The 18,160-nt window shown below is 38.2% G+C and overlaps 1 long non-coding RNA gene across 2 annotated transcripts in view; it reads right to left on the bottom strand.

Moving 5' to 3' along the window:
• Nucleotides 1-17,097, bottom strand: part of LOC117663921 (uncharacterized) — a 57,922-nt gene extending 40,825 nt beyond the window's left edge. For both annotated transcript variants that reach the window (XR_004590874.3, XR_004590875.3), the window contains exon 1: nt 16,761-17,097. This is a non-coding gene — a long non-coding RNA (uncharacterized LOC117663921). The remainder of the gene's footprint in view (nt 1-16,760) is intronic.
• Nucleotides 17,098-18,160: the final 1,063 nt, after the last annotated feature.

Raw genomic sequence — 18,160 nt, 5'->3', positions numbered from 1 at the left:
CTGCTCCTTTCACAGAGAATGTTTCCCGCTCAGAGATCTCCCACTTGCCACACTGCTGACTTTCCCCCCCCCCACCCTGTTCCATCATAAGGAAATTTACAGTGCTGCAGCAAGAGGAGAAGCGACATGAATTTCCAGAAGCTCACATATTCTGGATCCTGCATTTTAAATCACAGCTTCCCCACAATAAACACGCAAAGGAGTTCTGAGTTATTACTGTCAGCTTTATAACGGTGCCTCTTTTTCAAGGTTGCTCAGCAAATGAGTCACTATCCCAGGAGCTGAATGCTAGATTTCCCATCCTACATTCAATCAGGTAATACAATACATTCAGACAAACCTGCTGCCATCACTGCCATTCTATAAAGAGGTCTTCCCTTCACTACCATAACATCTCTCAGTATTAATTATTTTATTTGGATCAAGGCTGGCTTTTATGAGTTTCCTTCCTCTTTTCCCCTGTTTGTGGCTGCCACTGATGCCCACAGAGGAAAATGATAGCTGGGGACTCGGCAAGAATTTTCTCCTGTTTGGCAAACCAAATTTATGACAGACAGCCTGTGTATTCTTATACTAATAAACTCAGCCTCATCAAACACAGGCATCTTCCAGGAGAAAGACGGAGCTACATGTTGATCAATGTGATTTTTCCCATATACTTCTACCTTTACACAAACATCACGTTGGCTAGCAAAGATTAATGTCAGAGGTGAAATCCCTCTCTTCTGGCTTCTCAGCATAAAACCGACTTGAGAACTGCAGAGATGCTCAAAGCAAAAGCATGATGCACACCTGAGTCAGCCGGTGGGTAACAGAAAGCAAAGAAAAGCAACATATGGCCACTTTGTGTTTCTCAGTTTTGCTTTACAAAAAAAAAAAAAAAATGCTCCGCAAATGAATGCTTTTGAGCCTGCAGCTGCAAGGGGCATTTTTCCCTCTGTTGAATCTCAAGGGCTTCAGATGATAGCACCTGCTAACTGCAAATCATCTGTAAGTCCCTGCTGAGAGGGAGAGAAAGAAGGCCGAAAGCCAAATTCACATTGTGATTGCATGCAGCAAAAGGCAGTTTGGCTGGCCAGCTTCTGTCGCAAATGCCTAGGTAGCATATACTTCATAACTATGACATTGTTGGCTTCTCAACATGAGTGCCCTGCTTCCCTTACAATAGTTTGCTAAAGTCAAAAAACCATGGTTATTGTTGGGGGAGAATTGAAGGTGGGGCAGCTATACATGTCACCTTGAGCTTGTAGGCAAAGACAGGCTAGGCATCAAGTACAGACGCTACAATTTATAGGATATGCTACGTTATAATTATTCTGAATCAATTGATGAAAAATAAACCTGTGGTATCTTTTTTTTTTTTAGCACAGAGTGGTGAGTTTTGTGCACCAATTGATTGTATTATTTCATCTGCCTCGTGCTTCCCCCCCCCCTTATGCATTAGGGTTATCAATCAATGGTTGATAGCTACATCTGTGAATGTATGTACCCACACACAATTATAATAAGGGTATTGCGCCAATCAGTTATGTTCCTGATGAGCAAACACTTTTTGACATGAGATTTTAGCACCAGTGGCACGCAAAAAAGGAGCAACAAATTATACACAATGAGAAAATGGGGGAAATTTGCTTGATATGCACTTCACAGATTTCTGTTGTCCCGCTGTCAAATTATTATTAATGAACAGAACTCAGAAGCTTTAAAGGTAACAAAAGTGCACACCTGTATAATTTATTTTAGGTTCAGCTGGCAAAAGATTTAATTCAAATGCTTAATCTTCTCTGTGGTCACCTTATGTTGAAAATAACTTCTCCAGAAAAATCTGCCTAGCATCAATATAGTTACCAAAATAGTGCTAGGTTGAACTTATTTGTTTCAATTTCTACATACGTTCAAGTTCCTAAATAGATTAATGCATTATTCTGCTTCTTTTATGTCAGTAGACTGTTTTGATTATGTTTGATTTCACTGTTTTAGACAGGAAATTGCTTTGCTGTTTAAATTTTTAGCACAATTTAATCTTTTCATTTTTACAAAATGCTGCTCTAGTATCATTAGACAGAATGGTAATTACAATTAATTTTCAAGAAAAGCCTTGAAGACCTAGCTTTTTTAGCACACTCTGGAGCAACGTAATCTCTCATTCTGGCTTCATGGTATAATGCTTTCCCAACATTGTTTGCTTGTATTCTGTTGTTATCTGTTTGACTGGGCTTTTGTTTTGTTATCATTTTTAATTTGCATTTATGATATTGCATTTGCTGCCTAGAATTGCTATGGTAATTGAGGTGGCTTATAAAATGGCTAAATAAATATATAAAATAGGAAAAAAACAAAAAAGCAATGATCCTGAAATAACTTTATTACATTTTAAAATAAAGACATAAAAACTAACAAGAAGGAATGATTAAGATAGATCAGAGAAAAAAAAGTCAAGAATGAAAAAAGAAAGCAAAACATGTATATTTACTTTGGAATTTTGGAATTTATTTGGTGTGCCTGGAACTGCACTTTTACGACATGTTCCTATAGTGCTTATTTTTTTAAAAAATTCTTTCTTTTTTTTATTGGATTTTAAACAAAGATATAAAGACAATACAAAAAATACAAAGACATTACAAAGACAAACAGATTCCCACCACCTACCTACCCACCATATTTTACATATATGTTTTGGTCATCATCAGAATATATATTGCTTTGTAAGTTAATATATGAATGATACATTGTCAATTCAGGTGTTTTAATTTAGAAATAATCTTGCATCTCCTCTTTATTCATTTCCAATTTTAAATTTTCTACCCTATTTTCTTTCATCTATATTTGTACTGATTTTCTTAAATCAGAATCGATGGAAGATTAATGCTGAGCTTTCACTAGATTCTGGTTCACATTTTATGCTAAATAAGAGGGAGATGACAATACATTAGCAGTTTCTGAAACAAGTTCCCAGCTTGCAACAGGCCTTTCCACTTTTGGTTTAACCTGACAAACCCCCTGCCCCCCAATTGCAACCCAAGGGCAAGAGGAGAACCTGGACCAGCCCCAGCAATGTTACTGGAACTCATAAATCTAACAAGGCACAAAAACTGATGATGGACATTTACCTCCACACTGCAGAGGCAATTAAAAATCTGAGCAATAGGTCCACTGTCATAGGACTCCCTTCCCGAATCTCAAAGTTTCTTCTGGTGGTGGTATCCCTCTTCCTCCAGAAAACACATATGTTAGGAACTGTTTCCAAATTCCATTGAAATCGTTTACCTTCATTATACCCTTCCCTTCCAAAGTCTATAATAACACAGAACACAGAGCCAGAACCAGGCTACCTCTTAACTCTCCAAAAACTCTGCCAAAATGATCCCCTGGAGCGGAGAGATAACCCCCTGGAACAACGTCATGGATCAATCCCCCATCTCCCAACCAGAGGTGAAAAATTCCAGCAGGTTCTGACAGGTTCTGGAGAACCAGTAGCAGAAATTTTGAGTAGTTCGGAGAACTGGCAAAGACCACCTCTGGCTGGCTGGCCCCAGAGTGCGGTGAGAATGGCGATTTTGCAGTATCCTTCCCCTGCCACGTCCACCAAGCCACACCACGCCCACCAAGCCACGCCCACAGAACCGGTAGTAAAAAAATTTGGATTTCACCACTGCTCCCAGCTATATCACTAAAACTTTCCAGGAGGCTTGCCTTCTTTCTGCAGAGATATTTATATTGCAACGATTAAATGAAATTACAGCCAAGGCGGACAGACTCTAACAAGCCTTGGATCTACAAGTCCCTACAGCAATCAAGGGGTTAACATGACGAGAGAGGTTAGCCATGTCAGCATTCAGGCAGCTGGTGTCTCCAGACATCTGGAAACGGTTATGTTAAATAGGATTAAGTTGCAAACTGTAGAAGAAACCCCAAATGGTGGTGTTTTTTATTATTTAATGAAAAGGAAATGTAACCAGAGCATGGCAGACATTGTTGGAACAATAGGCCACAGTTGGCAACTCTTTCCTCTGACAGATACATATTGGAATGTAACAACCTGCTATATGACAAGCTTTATAGGCTGTTAGTTACTATTTCTCATCATTGTAGCATCTTCTACTACACACACATAAAGGATACGGTAATCCATCTCAAGGCAGTATGATAGATGATAACGCTGCACCCCAGAGTTGACATGGTCACTAAGGAACCAGTTCTCTGCAAGCATTTCATGTTGATACAGGACAGGTTTAATGGCACAATCATACATCACATCTTTCAGCTGATGGTTTCTTCTAAAGTAAAGCAGAGATTCTAGGAAGCAGGCTGTTATTCTGCTCTTTTATTTCTCAATCAGCTGCAGAGTCAATCTTACGTTGCCACTATGGCTAAAATGAAAATTGTTATTGGTGAGATGCTGTCAAATACTAAGTACCACATAATATAGGCCATGTGTCCCATTTTCCAGAATACACTTCTATCTGAAGGTGTTCTGTTTCTGAAGGACTGCCCAGTCTACTTACTTAAAGATTTTTTTTAAAAAAAAGAATAGCCATAACTCAGTGATAGAACATATGCTCTGCATACAAAATGTCCTTTGCTTAATCCCTAGTGTCTTCAGTTTCAGCCCTAAGAAAAAATGGAAATAATACTGCTCGAAAACCTTAAGAGTCACTGGTGCTTGGTATTCACAACATTAGGCTAAAAAGATTGGTAGTCAGATTCAAAACATTTCTGTTGTTCCTAAGAAAGGAGAACAAAAACCAGAAAATAGCTGGATGGTAATGAACAGTTAAGTATCAAGCAGGGGAGACACACAAGTCACTTAATCACACTCCTTTCTGCTGTGGTGAAGGGTGCTATGTATACTGTATATTTAATAAAGTTACAGCAATTATTCATATCCTTTCTCTGCATAAAATAGCATATGAAAATTATTCAGACCTGTGCTTTCTTTTGGTATATTAAATGATTACCATAATAATATATGCTCTTTCAGCCTTCCATCTAGATTAGTGGTTCTTATCTATTGTGGAGTGGGGTTTCAAAGACATCTTTGAGACTCTGTTGAAAGATAAATACCTTCCTCAGAAAAATGCATATAAATGCATACAAAATTCTCCATACAACTTTTTGTGTGTGTGGTGGAAATTGATTTCCTCCACAAAGACAAACTCTAAATGCAAAATCATATGTTCTTGAATCAGGAGGCTCTTTTCATGATCACTCATGCCTTGTTTATCTCTTATTGGATTATTGCAACATGCTGTACAATGGAGCAAAGACCACTCAGAAGTAACAGCTGGTCCAGAACATAGCCATGTGTTAGATATGTTAACTACATACAACACTGCTGGTTTTTAAAGTACTGGTAGTACGAATATCTTGTAGGCATCTGAGTGGAACTGGGACTTCTGGGTGGAATTCAAAATGCTGGTTATTATCTATTAAATCCTTCGTGGCAAAAGGGCAGGTTATTTGTGGGACTCACTGATTCTGATTAACTTTGCCCATCTACTAAGAGCTAACTGGTTGGGAAACTTTAGGTCTCATCACTAAAACTATAGCCCATACAGAACCCAGGAGATATATTTTTCTAGTTGCTGAGCCTGCAACTAGAAGGGCAGCATATAAATCAATTTTTTAAAAAAAATTATAGTTTCTTAACCTTATTTCTACATAGTGCTAGATTTCATGAAAGAGCCAGTCAACCTTAATATTATTATTACTACTGCTTTATATGGGATGTGGTGGCTCAGTGGCGAAGATGCTGAACTTGTCGATCAAAAGGTCAGCAGTTCAGTGGTTCGAATCCCTAGTGCCGCGTAACGGGGTGAGCTCCCATTACTTGTCCCAGCTTCTGCCAGCCTAGCAGTTCGAAAGCTATTTTTCTATGCAAGTAGAAAAATAGGGACCACCTTTGGTGGGACAGTAACAGCGTTACATGCACCTTTGGCATTTAGTCATGCCGGCCACATGACCATGGCGATGTCTTTGGACAGTGCTGGCTCTTTGGCTTTGAAACAGAGATGAGCACCATCCCCTAGAGTCAGGAACGATTAGCACATATATGCGAGGGGAACCTTTACCTTACTGCTTTATAAAGCCTTAGTAAGACCACACCTGGAATACTGCATCCAATTTTGGTCACCACATTACAAAAAAGATGTTGAGACTTTGGAAAAAGTGCAGAGAAGAGCAACTAAGATGATTAAAGGCCTGGAGACTAAAACATGAAGAACGGTTGCAGGATTTGGGTTTGGCTAGTCTAGAGAAAAGAAGGACTAGGGGGGACATGATAGCAGTATTCCAGTATTTGAGGGGCTGCCACAAAGAGGAGGGGGGTCAACTTATTTTCAAAGCATCAGAAGGCAGGACAAGAAATAATGGATGGAAACTAATCAAGGAGAGAAGCAACCATTAAGGAGAAACTTCCTAACAGGGAGGACAATTAACCAGTGGAACAGCTTGCCTTCAGAAATTATGAGTGTTTCATCACTGGATGTTTTTAAGGAGAGACTGGACACTCACTTGTCTGAAATGGTATAGGGTCTCCAGCTTGAGCAGAGGGTTGGACTAGAAGACCTTCAAAGTCCCTTCCAGTTCTCTTCTGATTGAAGCTGTTCTGCACATTACTAATCAATACACTTATCAGATGGTTTCACACTTTCCCCAAAAAAACATATTTTCACTCACATATCTGAAATTAATATTTATAGCAAACTCAAATTCGCCAAATCTTACCATTACAAAAGGCATTTTGTTCATTAGCCCAGGTAACTGAGCATACAGATTTACTTTTGTAAAATTTCTCTAGATTTCTCTCAAGCCTCTCCATCTATTCTCAAACATGGGTGGGTACAACTTTCCTTTTTTGGATATTTTTAAAGTATGTTTAGTTTGGTTCTCTACTTTTGGATATATGCCCAGTGTTTCTCATCCCCCTTAGCTTTATAATTTTTCTTTTCTGCAACATATGTCAGATTAATTCTGTCTCTGCTCCCAACCTACCTCCAGATTCATAATTTGTCTTCCCAGTGGAAAATAGCTGCCCACCTGTATACATGAGAGAACTGGGTTTTTATGGATGTTTTCCAGTTGAAACTGCTTTATGGCAGCTAGTACTGCTCACTTCAGTAATAAATGCAAAATTTCACTGTAATGACTCTCCAATTGTTTTCCTCTCTATTCTAGGTATGCCAGAAGACTGTCTCCCTTCACCTCCATCCAGGATGGACAGTTGACTAGGATTTTTTTTTTAAAAAAAAACCATTCACTGTGGAGATGAAGGCATTGAGATGGAAGTACCCAGGGGAAATAGACAGATAAAGGAGGGTTACAGAAGGACCGAGAGATGTAATACCTAAGTGGATCAAGAAAGAAGGGGAAAAGGCAAGCTTTGCATCCAAATGCAAGCATGTGAGTTTCATCAAAGCTTGTCACTGTGAATAAATATCCATGAATAGTTTCAGATGAATAGAAAGTAGTGTGTTTATAAACAATGTTTAATTTAATGGAGAACCTGTAGCGGAAATTTTGAGTAGTTTGGAGGACCAGCAAACACCACCTCTGCCTGGCCCCAGAGTGGGGTGGGAATGGAGATTTTGCAGTATCCTTCCCCTGCCATGCCCACCAAGCCACACCCACCAAGAAACACCACACCCACCAAGCCACGCCCTCAGAACCTTCTATTTCCAACTCTTCTCTTCTCTTGATTTCAGTTTAGGTTCTCCTTAAAAAAAAGCTATAAATATATAAATAAATAAATCAGCATAAATCAACCAAGTTTGTATAAGTATCATTTCTCTTCTTTAAAAAATGCTTCCTGGGGTGACAACCATAAAGAAAAAATTGGAATCAATCTTGCTTTATACCTATTCCAAGTCCTCAATTTGGTACACCTAATAAAGTGATTATTATAGTCTATATTAACTTTGTCATACCATAAATAGCCATGCCACACAAATCTCAAATCACGTTTTTCCAACTCCAACAATTTCCTCTTTCTCAAAGTCACCTAATCTTTCAATCATACCAGACAACAAGCAGCAAAATACCGCTTAAGGTCAGGTAATCCTAGACTACCTCTTTCTTTAGTATCTTGCAACAATTTATATTTAATTCTTGCTTTTTTATCTTGGCATACAAACTTGGAAATGTCTTTTTGCCATTATCCTAAGCAGAAAATTCACCTTAATTACTGGATTTTTACCCAGTTGTAATTTGTCTCATCTCAACAATTCTTTCTTTCTCTTAATACACACACTAAAATGTATTAATATTAGTAATAAGACTCAGAAGAGTTACAAAAAGACACATACAAGAGCTGAACAAAGCAGGAGAACCATTTGGCTTTAAAATAAACCTGAGGAAAGAGCCAGGTTATGTTTAATAAATTCACCAGTGAAAGAAAAAAAATTATACCTGGAGAAGAACTAAATGTAGTCGACCATTATATATACCTTGGCCAATGGATCTCAATGGAAGGTGATGCAATAAACGAAATTGAACAGTGTATTAAATGTGATTGGCAGGCATTCGGCAAGCTAAGCATAATTTTCCAGAACAACCTCCCCCTATGCCTGAAGAGAAAAGTTTTCAATCAGTGTTCTAATATATGCCCGTGAAACATGGACATTAACCTCACAATCGATACAAAAGCTAGAGTGGTACAAAGATCCATGGAAAGATACATACTTGGCATCACACAATAAGATAGAAAGACCTACACATGGATTAGAGAAGAAAGAAAAGTACATGATATCATCAAGAGAGTAAAAGAATTGAAATGGAAATGAACTGCTCACATAGCAAGAAGAACTGATGGCATGTGGACTAAAGCGGTTATAGAATGGATCCCACTTGATAAAAAACATCCACAAAAGAGACCTAAAACAAGATGGATGGACAACATCAGCAAGAATGGCAGGCCCAAGTGGCAAAAGAAAGATCATTGCTTACTTGCTCGGCTGCCATGAAACGGGGAGAACGGGGAGCTCTTGGGATTCTTGGGAGGGGGAAGCGAGCTGGAGGAAATAGAAAGTGAATCTTTGCTGAAGTGTTTTCCTTTGAAGCTGATAACATCTCAAGGTCAACAGTCGTGGCATAGCAAGAGGATGACACTGCCAGACATTTGCTCCCACATGACCCCTGGAGAACCTGTGGATTGGATGATTTATGCTGGACAGTTGGGGGGGGATGCTTTCTATATGTGATTTTTGCGCCTTTGCTTGAGACCTTGCTTTTCTTTGACTGCATTCAGTTCTTATCCAGTAAAAGTTACCATTCTCTATGAAAATGGAGTCAGGGGTTTTCTTTCTTGGATAATGAAAGGAGACCATCCTGACAAAGACCATATTGGTTGGAAACATGCAGAAGAGGTCTTCATCATGCAGTTGATAGACAATGGTTAGAATGATGATGATGATACACTAATATAACTATTCCCAAACCGCATACAATTCATTGTTAGACAGTGTGATCCCCAGATATTTAACTTTTTTCCTCAATTTTAAAGTCTTTTTTTATCAGGGTATATTGAACTTGTATAATCATATTATTAACCAACATGTTTGAGGTTTTTGTTTGTTTATTTTTAAAGCTGGCTAATGCACCTAAATCCTTCAATTTCTTTATTAAGTGTCTAGTCCTATTCTGAAGTTCTTGTAAAATCAAAGCTAAGTCATCAGTGAAAGCTCTCAGCATAATTTTTCTCTGTTGTTTACAGAGCCACACCAATCAGGACAGCAGAAGACAGCAGAAAGAAAAACATTCCCACAATCAGGAATGACAAAATCCAATATCAGAAATGCAAATTTGCCAAAAGATAACATTTATTCATACAAAAAAAAAAAAAAGCTCATCTGTTAAAACACCACCAATAATCCAAGCATTTGTCTCCTAGTTAGACAACTCCCAGTATCTACATCAGCTTTTTAAAATAGTAACCCCCAAAATACTGAAAACCTCCAAAAGAAAGTACAAATGTGTATCTGAAGAAAGCCTCTTTTAGGCTAAAGGAGTAATAAGTTATAATAAAGTGTTTTAGAAATGGGGTGGAAGGTCAGTCCTAGGGTCCAGTTTTTTTCCAGCTAGACTACGGCTTTAAACTTGCTGTAAACTTGTCCTCCCAGCTGATCAATTCACCAGTTGATTGCAGAAACCTCATTTCATGATCCTCTCACACGGAGTAGCTATCCAGAGGACAAGTGGGTCATTTCTGAAATTCACAGGTCCAGAGAATTTTTTTTTTTTTGGACTACTAAATCAGCTGTGAGTTGGACTCCCATTCCATAGGAGCTCTTCAGCAACATGTTCCCCACTGGAAGGCCAACTGACAGCAGCTCTTTTGAGTGTATCACTGTCAGCATCAGTTGCTAACTGGAACTGGCACCCCCTGCCTAAGAATAAAAAGCATCTTAAGATGCAAAGGAATACATACAAGATATGTGTCCTGCCTCTGAGCTATGTTTTCTCTGCTGCATGATAATATTAATGAATATAAATAATGTATTTCAGTCACAAAATAGCATAACTGCTGCCCTTTGAGAGTTATAATTTTCAGCTGTATGTGGTTGTTTGCTGATATATTTCTGATCTGAAATAGCCATGGGGTTATAGATTTGGCAGGAAAGCACATTGCTGAGATGAGATTGGGTATGCATATGCATAACAGAGAGAGGACATAAGGTACCAATGCACCACTTTTCAGATGGTTTGCATAGCTGAAATGCTGAGAATGTAAAGGAAACCTGGAACAAGAGTGTTAACTCTAGGGAACATCACCACTCTCTTTCATCCCAATGACAGTTTCTAGTATGAGCACGGATGGAATATTATTACTCATTTAAATCCTCACATCACTTATCTCCTGCTGTTAGGGGCACAGACACACTTTTTGCTTGGCCCATCCCCAGTCCAGCCTACTTAATACCTACTCAATACCTCTCAGGTGTAGGAATAATTGACATCCTTCCTCTCCTCACATTCCCAGCCCATTGCATGTTTTCTAGCTTTGATTCAAAGAATCTGACCTGGCCTGTCTTAAAAAGATCTCTGGCACTTCATTTCATTCTTGTAGTGGCCCCAGATGGTTGCAATGTCTGGCATAACATTCCCTTCCTGTGGCTGCTAGGCTGCCGTGTTCTCTCCTGGTCAGCAGTAACTAGTTGTGTTCTGTTCTGTTTTCATTTTGTTTTGTTTTAAATAATTTTGCAATTGGTCCAACGATGGCCTGTTAATTCAAATACTATCCTCAACCTTAACACTCAATCTCCAGCCAATGTTTTTTGCATCCTGTTCAGGTGGAATAAAGTATGTTCCCAGTCCCAGCTCACAGTAGCGTACTGCAACTCTTTTTCATTTACTTGTTTTTAACATCTTTAAATGGCATTGTAGGAATTGGTTGATTATATGAAGCTGAACTATAAGTTCTTTCTTGTTAGAAATTTGCTGTTGACCTACACTGGAGAGTAGGAATGAAACATCAACCTCTTCTTCTCTGTTGGTTTGATTATTGTAACATCAGAGCTATGAGGCTAACATAAGGGTGGGGGGGATAGAAAGGATCAGCATTAATATAAAAGGAGGTTGAGGGAGGGCATGGAGGCATCTGTGGAAACATTTGGGAAAATCAAGAAGGAGCACATGGACTAATGAGGAAGGAACAGTGCATTAAAGGCTTCATGCAGGGGTCAGCCAGCACACCTGGGAAAGGCAAGAATCAGAGAATGACCATCAGGTCTTGTAGCGTCCATAGTCCAGTCTGAGTACCAACTTGACTCCATTGCTCTATCCTGGCTGTGGAATTCTGGGAGTTGAAGTCCACACATCTTAAAGTTGCTAAAGCTGAGAAACGTTGGTATAGCTCTGGGAAGGCAGTGAAAAACTGGAGCGCATGAAATGCCAGTGAGTATCATGGGGCAGGCAGATTAGTTGTAAGGTCATCCTAGAAGATCCGTCAAGCATATATATCAACCTTTTGATTAGAGTGAGGTGAAGGAAAGTCGATCGCATGTGGCCTAGCCACATAAATAAATCATATTTGAAACATATGCATACACATGCATTGCATCACACAAACAAATCTATTCTGTAGTACTGAATGTATGATAGCTCAAAGGACTGATCCTGGCCAAATTGTGCACATGCTGTACTTATAAATGAACATCATCAGAGGGACTGCAACAGGAGCCAAAGCGGCCTCCGAGAACAAAGACTTGTCTTTTTTTATTAGCATTTGTTCTGTTTACTTTTTGATGATTTTAAATGCCACAGTGGCTAAAACTGCAGACAGGCAGGGGAGGTGCTCCCCACCTCCATTCTTCCCAGCATAGAATTGTATATTATTGTTCTCTGCCTTTGGTTGCATCCCTGCTGCTGCAGAAGGCTTTTTCAATCAAGAGTACAGGCTATAAATATGCATGCGGGTAATTCTAACTGAAAGCCACCACTGTCAGAACTGGCATGTGTCATTCTTTTGGCATTAACTCTGCAATTACAATGTTTCCTACAATTACATAATAGACTCCTGTGACTCAGTGGCAAATGAGAAAGAGAAAGAAGAAGGGAGGGGTAAATTAAACGGTGGGAGGGCTTTACACCTCTAAGACGGAAGTGTGTGCCAGTATTTGCACGGACATATAGCCTATTTTCCAGAACACAATTGTTTTCTTGAAGTCCTCTATTCAAAGGCTCAGTCTAGTCTAAATCCAGTCTGCTGATAAAGAACGAGAGGAAGGAAATTACTACTTGGCTAAAAGTCTAAGGTAATGGGTCATCTAGTCTCTGATTTCTCCATATGTCATATTACCTTTTGATTTGAAGTGTAGGAATTACTTCTGAACTTACTTGTGTGTGTGTGGCCCACTTACACAATAAGTTTTTTTTTAAGTGGTTTGTATTAATTAAAAGTCAGACTAGGCTTTTAACTCAAATGGACTATGTAAAGTGCAGCCAATTCTATTCAATATGCTGGCTATTGTTTTCTAAACAATCGCCATCCAACTGCAGTTTTCAAAGAGTTTCCAAAGACAACTCTGTGTTCAGCATGTTTTTAAAATAACTCGTCAACTCCCATCAAATCATTAAATAAATAGAGGTGTTCCTTCCATAATATGTATGGAAATTGCTAGCCAATATTCTGTACAATACATCAGATGGCACTGAATAGTTCTGAGTTTTACTTCAAAATTAGTATTTGAATTATTGATAGGGAATGGATGCTCCATCCTCCTCCAAGCCTTGTTATTTTCACAGAGTGACTTGCAGCATGCATGGCCGTGTTTCACTAAACATGCATTCCAATAATGCCACTAAAACTGGATGGCAAAATATTGAGAATTGGAAATATTGTTTTTCATCATATTGAAGACTTTTGCATATTTAATCCATTTCAAAAATGGATTAAACATTAATGTAAGATTTATCACCACTTGCAAAGCCTTAAAAACAACCTTTAAAAAATAAAAAGGCTATAATTCTTTTCAATTGCATGATGCACCTTTACAAGTTTCTGCAACTTCAATAAATGCCATTTTGATGCCATTCTTTTTCTTTCTTTCTTTCTTTCTTTCTTTCTTTCTTTCTTTCTTTCTTTCTTTCTTTCTTTCTTTTTTTGCTCTGTCTTCAGCACGATTTGCCTACAGCACTAATTGGATTGGCCATGGGATTTGTCCTTTGTGATGTCATAAGTGCAAGTCCAGCACAGTGACATCATCAGTGAATTCATGCACTAAGACTTTGCTAGACAGCATGATATCATAGAAAGAGAAAAACAAAAAGAATGGAAATAAATTGCAAAAAACAATAGCTGAGAGAACAAAAAGTATGATGCACATAACACAATAATATGTTTCCACAATCCTCCCCTGCAGAAACAAAAAAAAAAGAACATAATCCAAACAAGATGATGATGTAATGCTAATATAAATTGAAACTAGATAAGTAATTTTTTTGTTTATGGTGAACCAAAATACTGAATTCATAGTAGTTGATTCTAACTAGTAAAAGCTTCAGAGACCTAAAATAACCATTCCTCTACAAAGCTTTTCTGTTATAAATGGGCAATAAACGTTAGCAGCAACCAAGCAGAAAGAGAAGACACAATGCATAAATTCCTGTTAATCCAAAGGATAAATTATGTATTATCCGACTTAGAATGGGTTCCAGGCTACTGATTTTTTATGTTCCTTCACAAGCTCATTTCCAATTAAACAGGCATATTTTTCTTCTGAAAAAATATATGATGAATCCAGCAGTTCCAGAAGGTTCCACTTCTGACTGCCATTGAGATTTCTTGGGGTCTGGTTCATTCTTTTCACTGCACACAGAGGTCTGTGGCATTTCATAGCGGGCTGCAGAATCTGGCTTCTTTCCTGCTAAGCTTTCCCACTGGCATTTTATTTCTGATCCTTTTATTGTTCGTTTGTTCCCACTCTCGTTTGCTCAGTGGTGACCCCCCTGGAACCAATAATAGCATGTTTCAAATGCCTGATTAAAACACTGCAGTGGAGTAAATCAATAAGCATTGGAGGCTGAGAACATAATAAGTATAATAACCACCATTAGGGTAACGAGTTGGGAAAGTGAGAGCGAGACTGGTAATATTATAATTATATTAATCTGCTTCGATCAGTTTCCACCTCAGAGGTTTGTCTGCACTCCCTCCCCTTGGAAAGAAAAGAAACACAAAGAGCTTGACATATAGATAGATAAACCAAGAATTGGTTTGTCTCCTATAAAATCCAGGGATGCATACAAAGAGAGAGAGAGAGAGAATCGTATTATGGAATTACACCCAATTCTCATGCAGCCCAAGCCACATCATCAGTAAATACTCTAGAATGCAGAATGCTTTCACACATAGTACACCCACACAGCCCAATAAATATACACATAAGACAGAAGCATGCAGCTAAACACTCCCACAGGAAACATATGGAAATGTGCACGCCAAATGCCACCCAAGGCTATCAAATGAAGTCTTTGGAGAATAACTACTGCTTTATGAAGTTGGGAAATAGACTGGGTAATGCATAAGCATGGACCTTTAGGCACAACACAGCACCCCAACCAGCACACTAACAAATAAGGGATGCAGCAAACCTAAATATTTGCCTGAAATACTTGTCACGGTGTGCCGTGCTTTAAACCACTTAGATCTATTTGTGCTTGGCACAAAAAGGGATGGCTTTATTCCCACTCATCTTTGTATTCTCCAAGCACGGGGACCTTAATTTATTGCCCTGCTGTGAATAAAAGATCCCCATGATCTTCAGTGAAAGGCAATGCATGATGGAATTTAATCAAAATCAAATCAGATCAGAGCCTTGGTGGCACAGTGGACTAAAGAGCTGTTAAAGTAGCATTTAGCTGCCAGCTGCCTACAATTACTGCAAGTTCAAATCTTACCAGGCTCAAGGTTGACTCAGCCTTCCATCCTTCCAAGGTAGGTAAAATGAGGACCCGGAGAAGGGGCGGCATATAAATTGAACCAATAAATAAATAAATAAATGTGTGAGACTTCCCCAAAAAAGTACTTGAAGAACAGACATTATTTTTCTTTGTTGGAGCTTGGAAGTATATTAAAAAATGCGAGAGTTCACATAATATCATCATGTGATTAACTGGTACCTTTTTGGAATGGTATTTTATATACTGTGTATAAGTAGATTTATGGGGAAATGTCTGAATGCTAAAGATGTTAATATGATATTGAATTATACAATAAAGCTTTGGAATTTGTTTATCAGGAATTACAATTGTATCAAGCATGAGGAAGGGAACTAAAAAGTCATGCAGGTAATCAATCCTTGACTTACTAACACAGTTGGGGCCAGAATTTCCATTGCTAGTCAAAGCAGTTGTTAAATGAGTCGTGCCTGATTTTATGACCTTTTTTCCCAGTTGTTAAGCGAATCACTGCATTTGTTAAATTAATAATGTAGTTGTTAAGTGAATCTGGCTTCCCCAATTTGCTTGTCAAACATCAGCTGGAAAGGTTGCACATGACCCTGGAATGTTGCAACGATCATATATACATGCTGGTTACCTAACACCAAAATTTTGATCATGTGACTGTCGGGATGCTGTGAAGGTAATAAATGTGACGACTGGTCATATGTCACTTTTTTTTCAATGCCATTTTAGCTTTGAATGATCACTAAATGAATAGTTGTAAGTCAAAGACTACTTGTTTTGAGAAATTGGAAAGTGATATTATTTCCAGATATTAAGGAATGGTTTTTGGAGATGAGTGATTATCTCTCTTAGAAAAGAAAATATTTTTATTAAGTCAAAAAATAAAGCAATATGTGCTATTTGGGCAGAGAATTTATGATATTTTACAATAATATTTTCTATTTATTATATCATACTACTATTCAGTATTAGTAAAACAGAGACTATTGATAAATTTAATATATAAGAAATATTTTCTAATCTTTGGTTTCCATTATTTTTTTCTTTAAACTTAAGGACTACTTTGTTTAATTGTGGATTTTGGTGTTTTGTTAATATTTTGTACTTTGAAAAACAGCAAACGTTTTTCGAAAATTAACCATGCCGGACTCTGCTTTAGCTTTTAAGCCCAGGCAAGACTGGTAGGTACTCCAACCTGCTTGAGACACAATCCTGCAACCTAATCCTGGGGCAACAATAACAAGTTTGGTTCTCTTCTATATGAAAAATCTTCAGGTAATTGAAGCATGCTGTTTTATCGGGTCTTAGCAAAATGGGGCAATGTTTGTCTTACTTTACAGATGATATACAATCCTTACGCGAAGGGCTGTCCATCTTTAACTGAAGGCATTCCGTACATGAAGAGTAGTCCACTACTAGTTGTTTTGAAAATGAGGAACCATAAGAAGGGAGAACAAGAGCTTGGCGTTGCTTATCAGAAATTCATGCATTAGCACACTGATCAGGCAAGCAGATATTTGGAAAAGCAACTTTCCTCTCTTTTGTAAACTGCAGAAAAGGTAGTAACGAATCCTGAGATACCTCTTTCATATCTGTGTCGCCCACTTATCCATCTCTCAACACAGTAACAGCAACTATAGCAACACAGAGGTGAGTGGGGGAAACTGAGCTGCTTAGTGATAGTTACATCAAATGATCAATTAAGAGTCACCCCACACCTCTGAGCAACTGAGTTCATACTGGAAGAAGATCATTTGGAGAGTTGTAGGCAATTCTTGTACTATGTATGTTTATGTATTCATAGGATGAGCGTAGATGGTTTAATAGCTTATAAACTCTAATAGAGAGCAGGTAAATTCACTACTCCCACTCCAGAACTCTAAGAACAGCCAGTAACCTTGACGTTCACAGAACCCACACTCCTTCATGTGCAGATTGGAGTCTCACTCTAATCAATGTTCTTATTCAGAATGTTATCAAAACTATTCTATATAAAGGAAGAAATTGTTAAACTATCACTCGGTTATTATCGCTCTTTTGCCTTGTCCACATAATATCTTGAAGCAACAGGTATTGAAGGTACTGAAAGCATCTCTCACAAAAACTACAGAGAAAAACAAAATTCCTCATATAGCAGGCCAATGCTCTGCAGTACAATTCAATTCCTTCAAAATTGGTCTTTATCTGCATTGACCAGTTAATGCCAAGTGTTAAGCTTAAGTGACCAGGATTGGTAGCACATTAGAGACATGTATCTTTATCTAAGCTTTATCTAAGTGATCCTCTCTTCAACTTCAGAAGTTTGTTGAGATGAATAGCTATACAAATTCAATACATAAATAATAAATAAATAAATCTGTGGTATTGTCCAATTCTCTCTATGGAGTGGAATTTGGGATTAGGAAGGAATATCTTCCTCTCACCTACTTTTCATTACTGGTACTATATAATACAAAATAGTTGCTTACTTCAAACCTAATTATTAAGACTTATTAAGAGTTCTAATTAAGATGGGTGAAATCACAGGCCTATCTAGTCAACCAAAAGCAGGACTTCAATGCAAACGGCAACTTTTCACATATGGTCCCCAGAAATGCAGACAAGTAGTACCTCTAAAATTAGAATATGTGAAGTAAGTAGACATTGAAAGTCTTTCAAAGTGTCAGTCACTACAACTTTGAGCTTCTGTACTCCTTTCAGGCTACAATCTGCCACCTGACTTTGAGGTCTTCAGAACTTCATTCCCCCAAATACCTTG

This window comes from Pantherophis guttatus, chromosome 3 (assembly GCF_059756535.1).
Source record: "Pantherophis guttatus breed Tessera chromosome 3, ASM5975653v1, whole genome shotgun sequence".
NCBI lineage: Eukaryota > Metazoa > Chordata > Lepidosauria > Squamata > Colubridae > Pantherophis > Pantherophis guttatus.
Note: the sequence above shows the minus strand (reverse complement) of the source record. Positions and strands in the feature narration are given on the sequence as shown.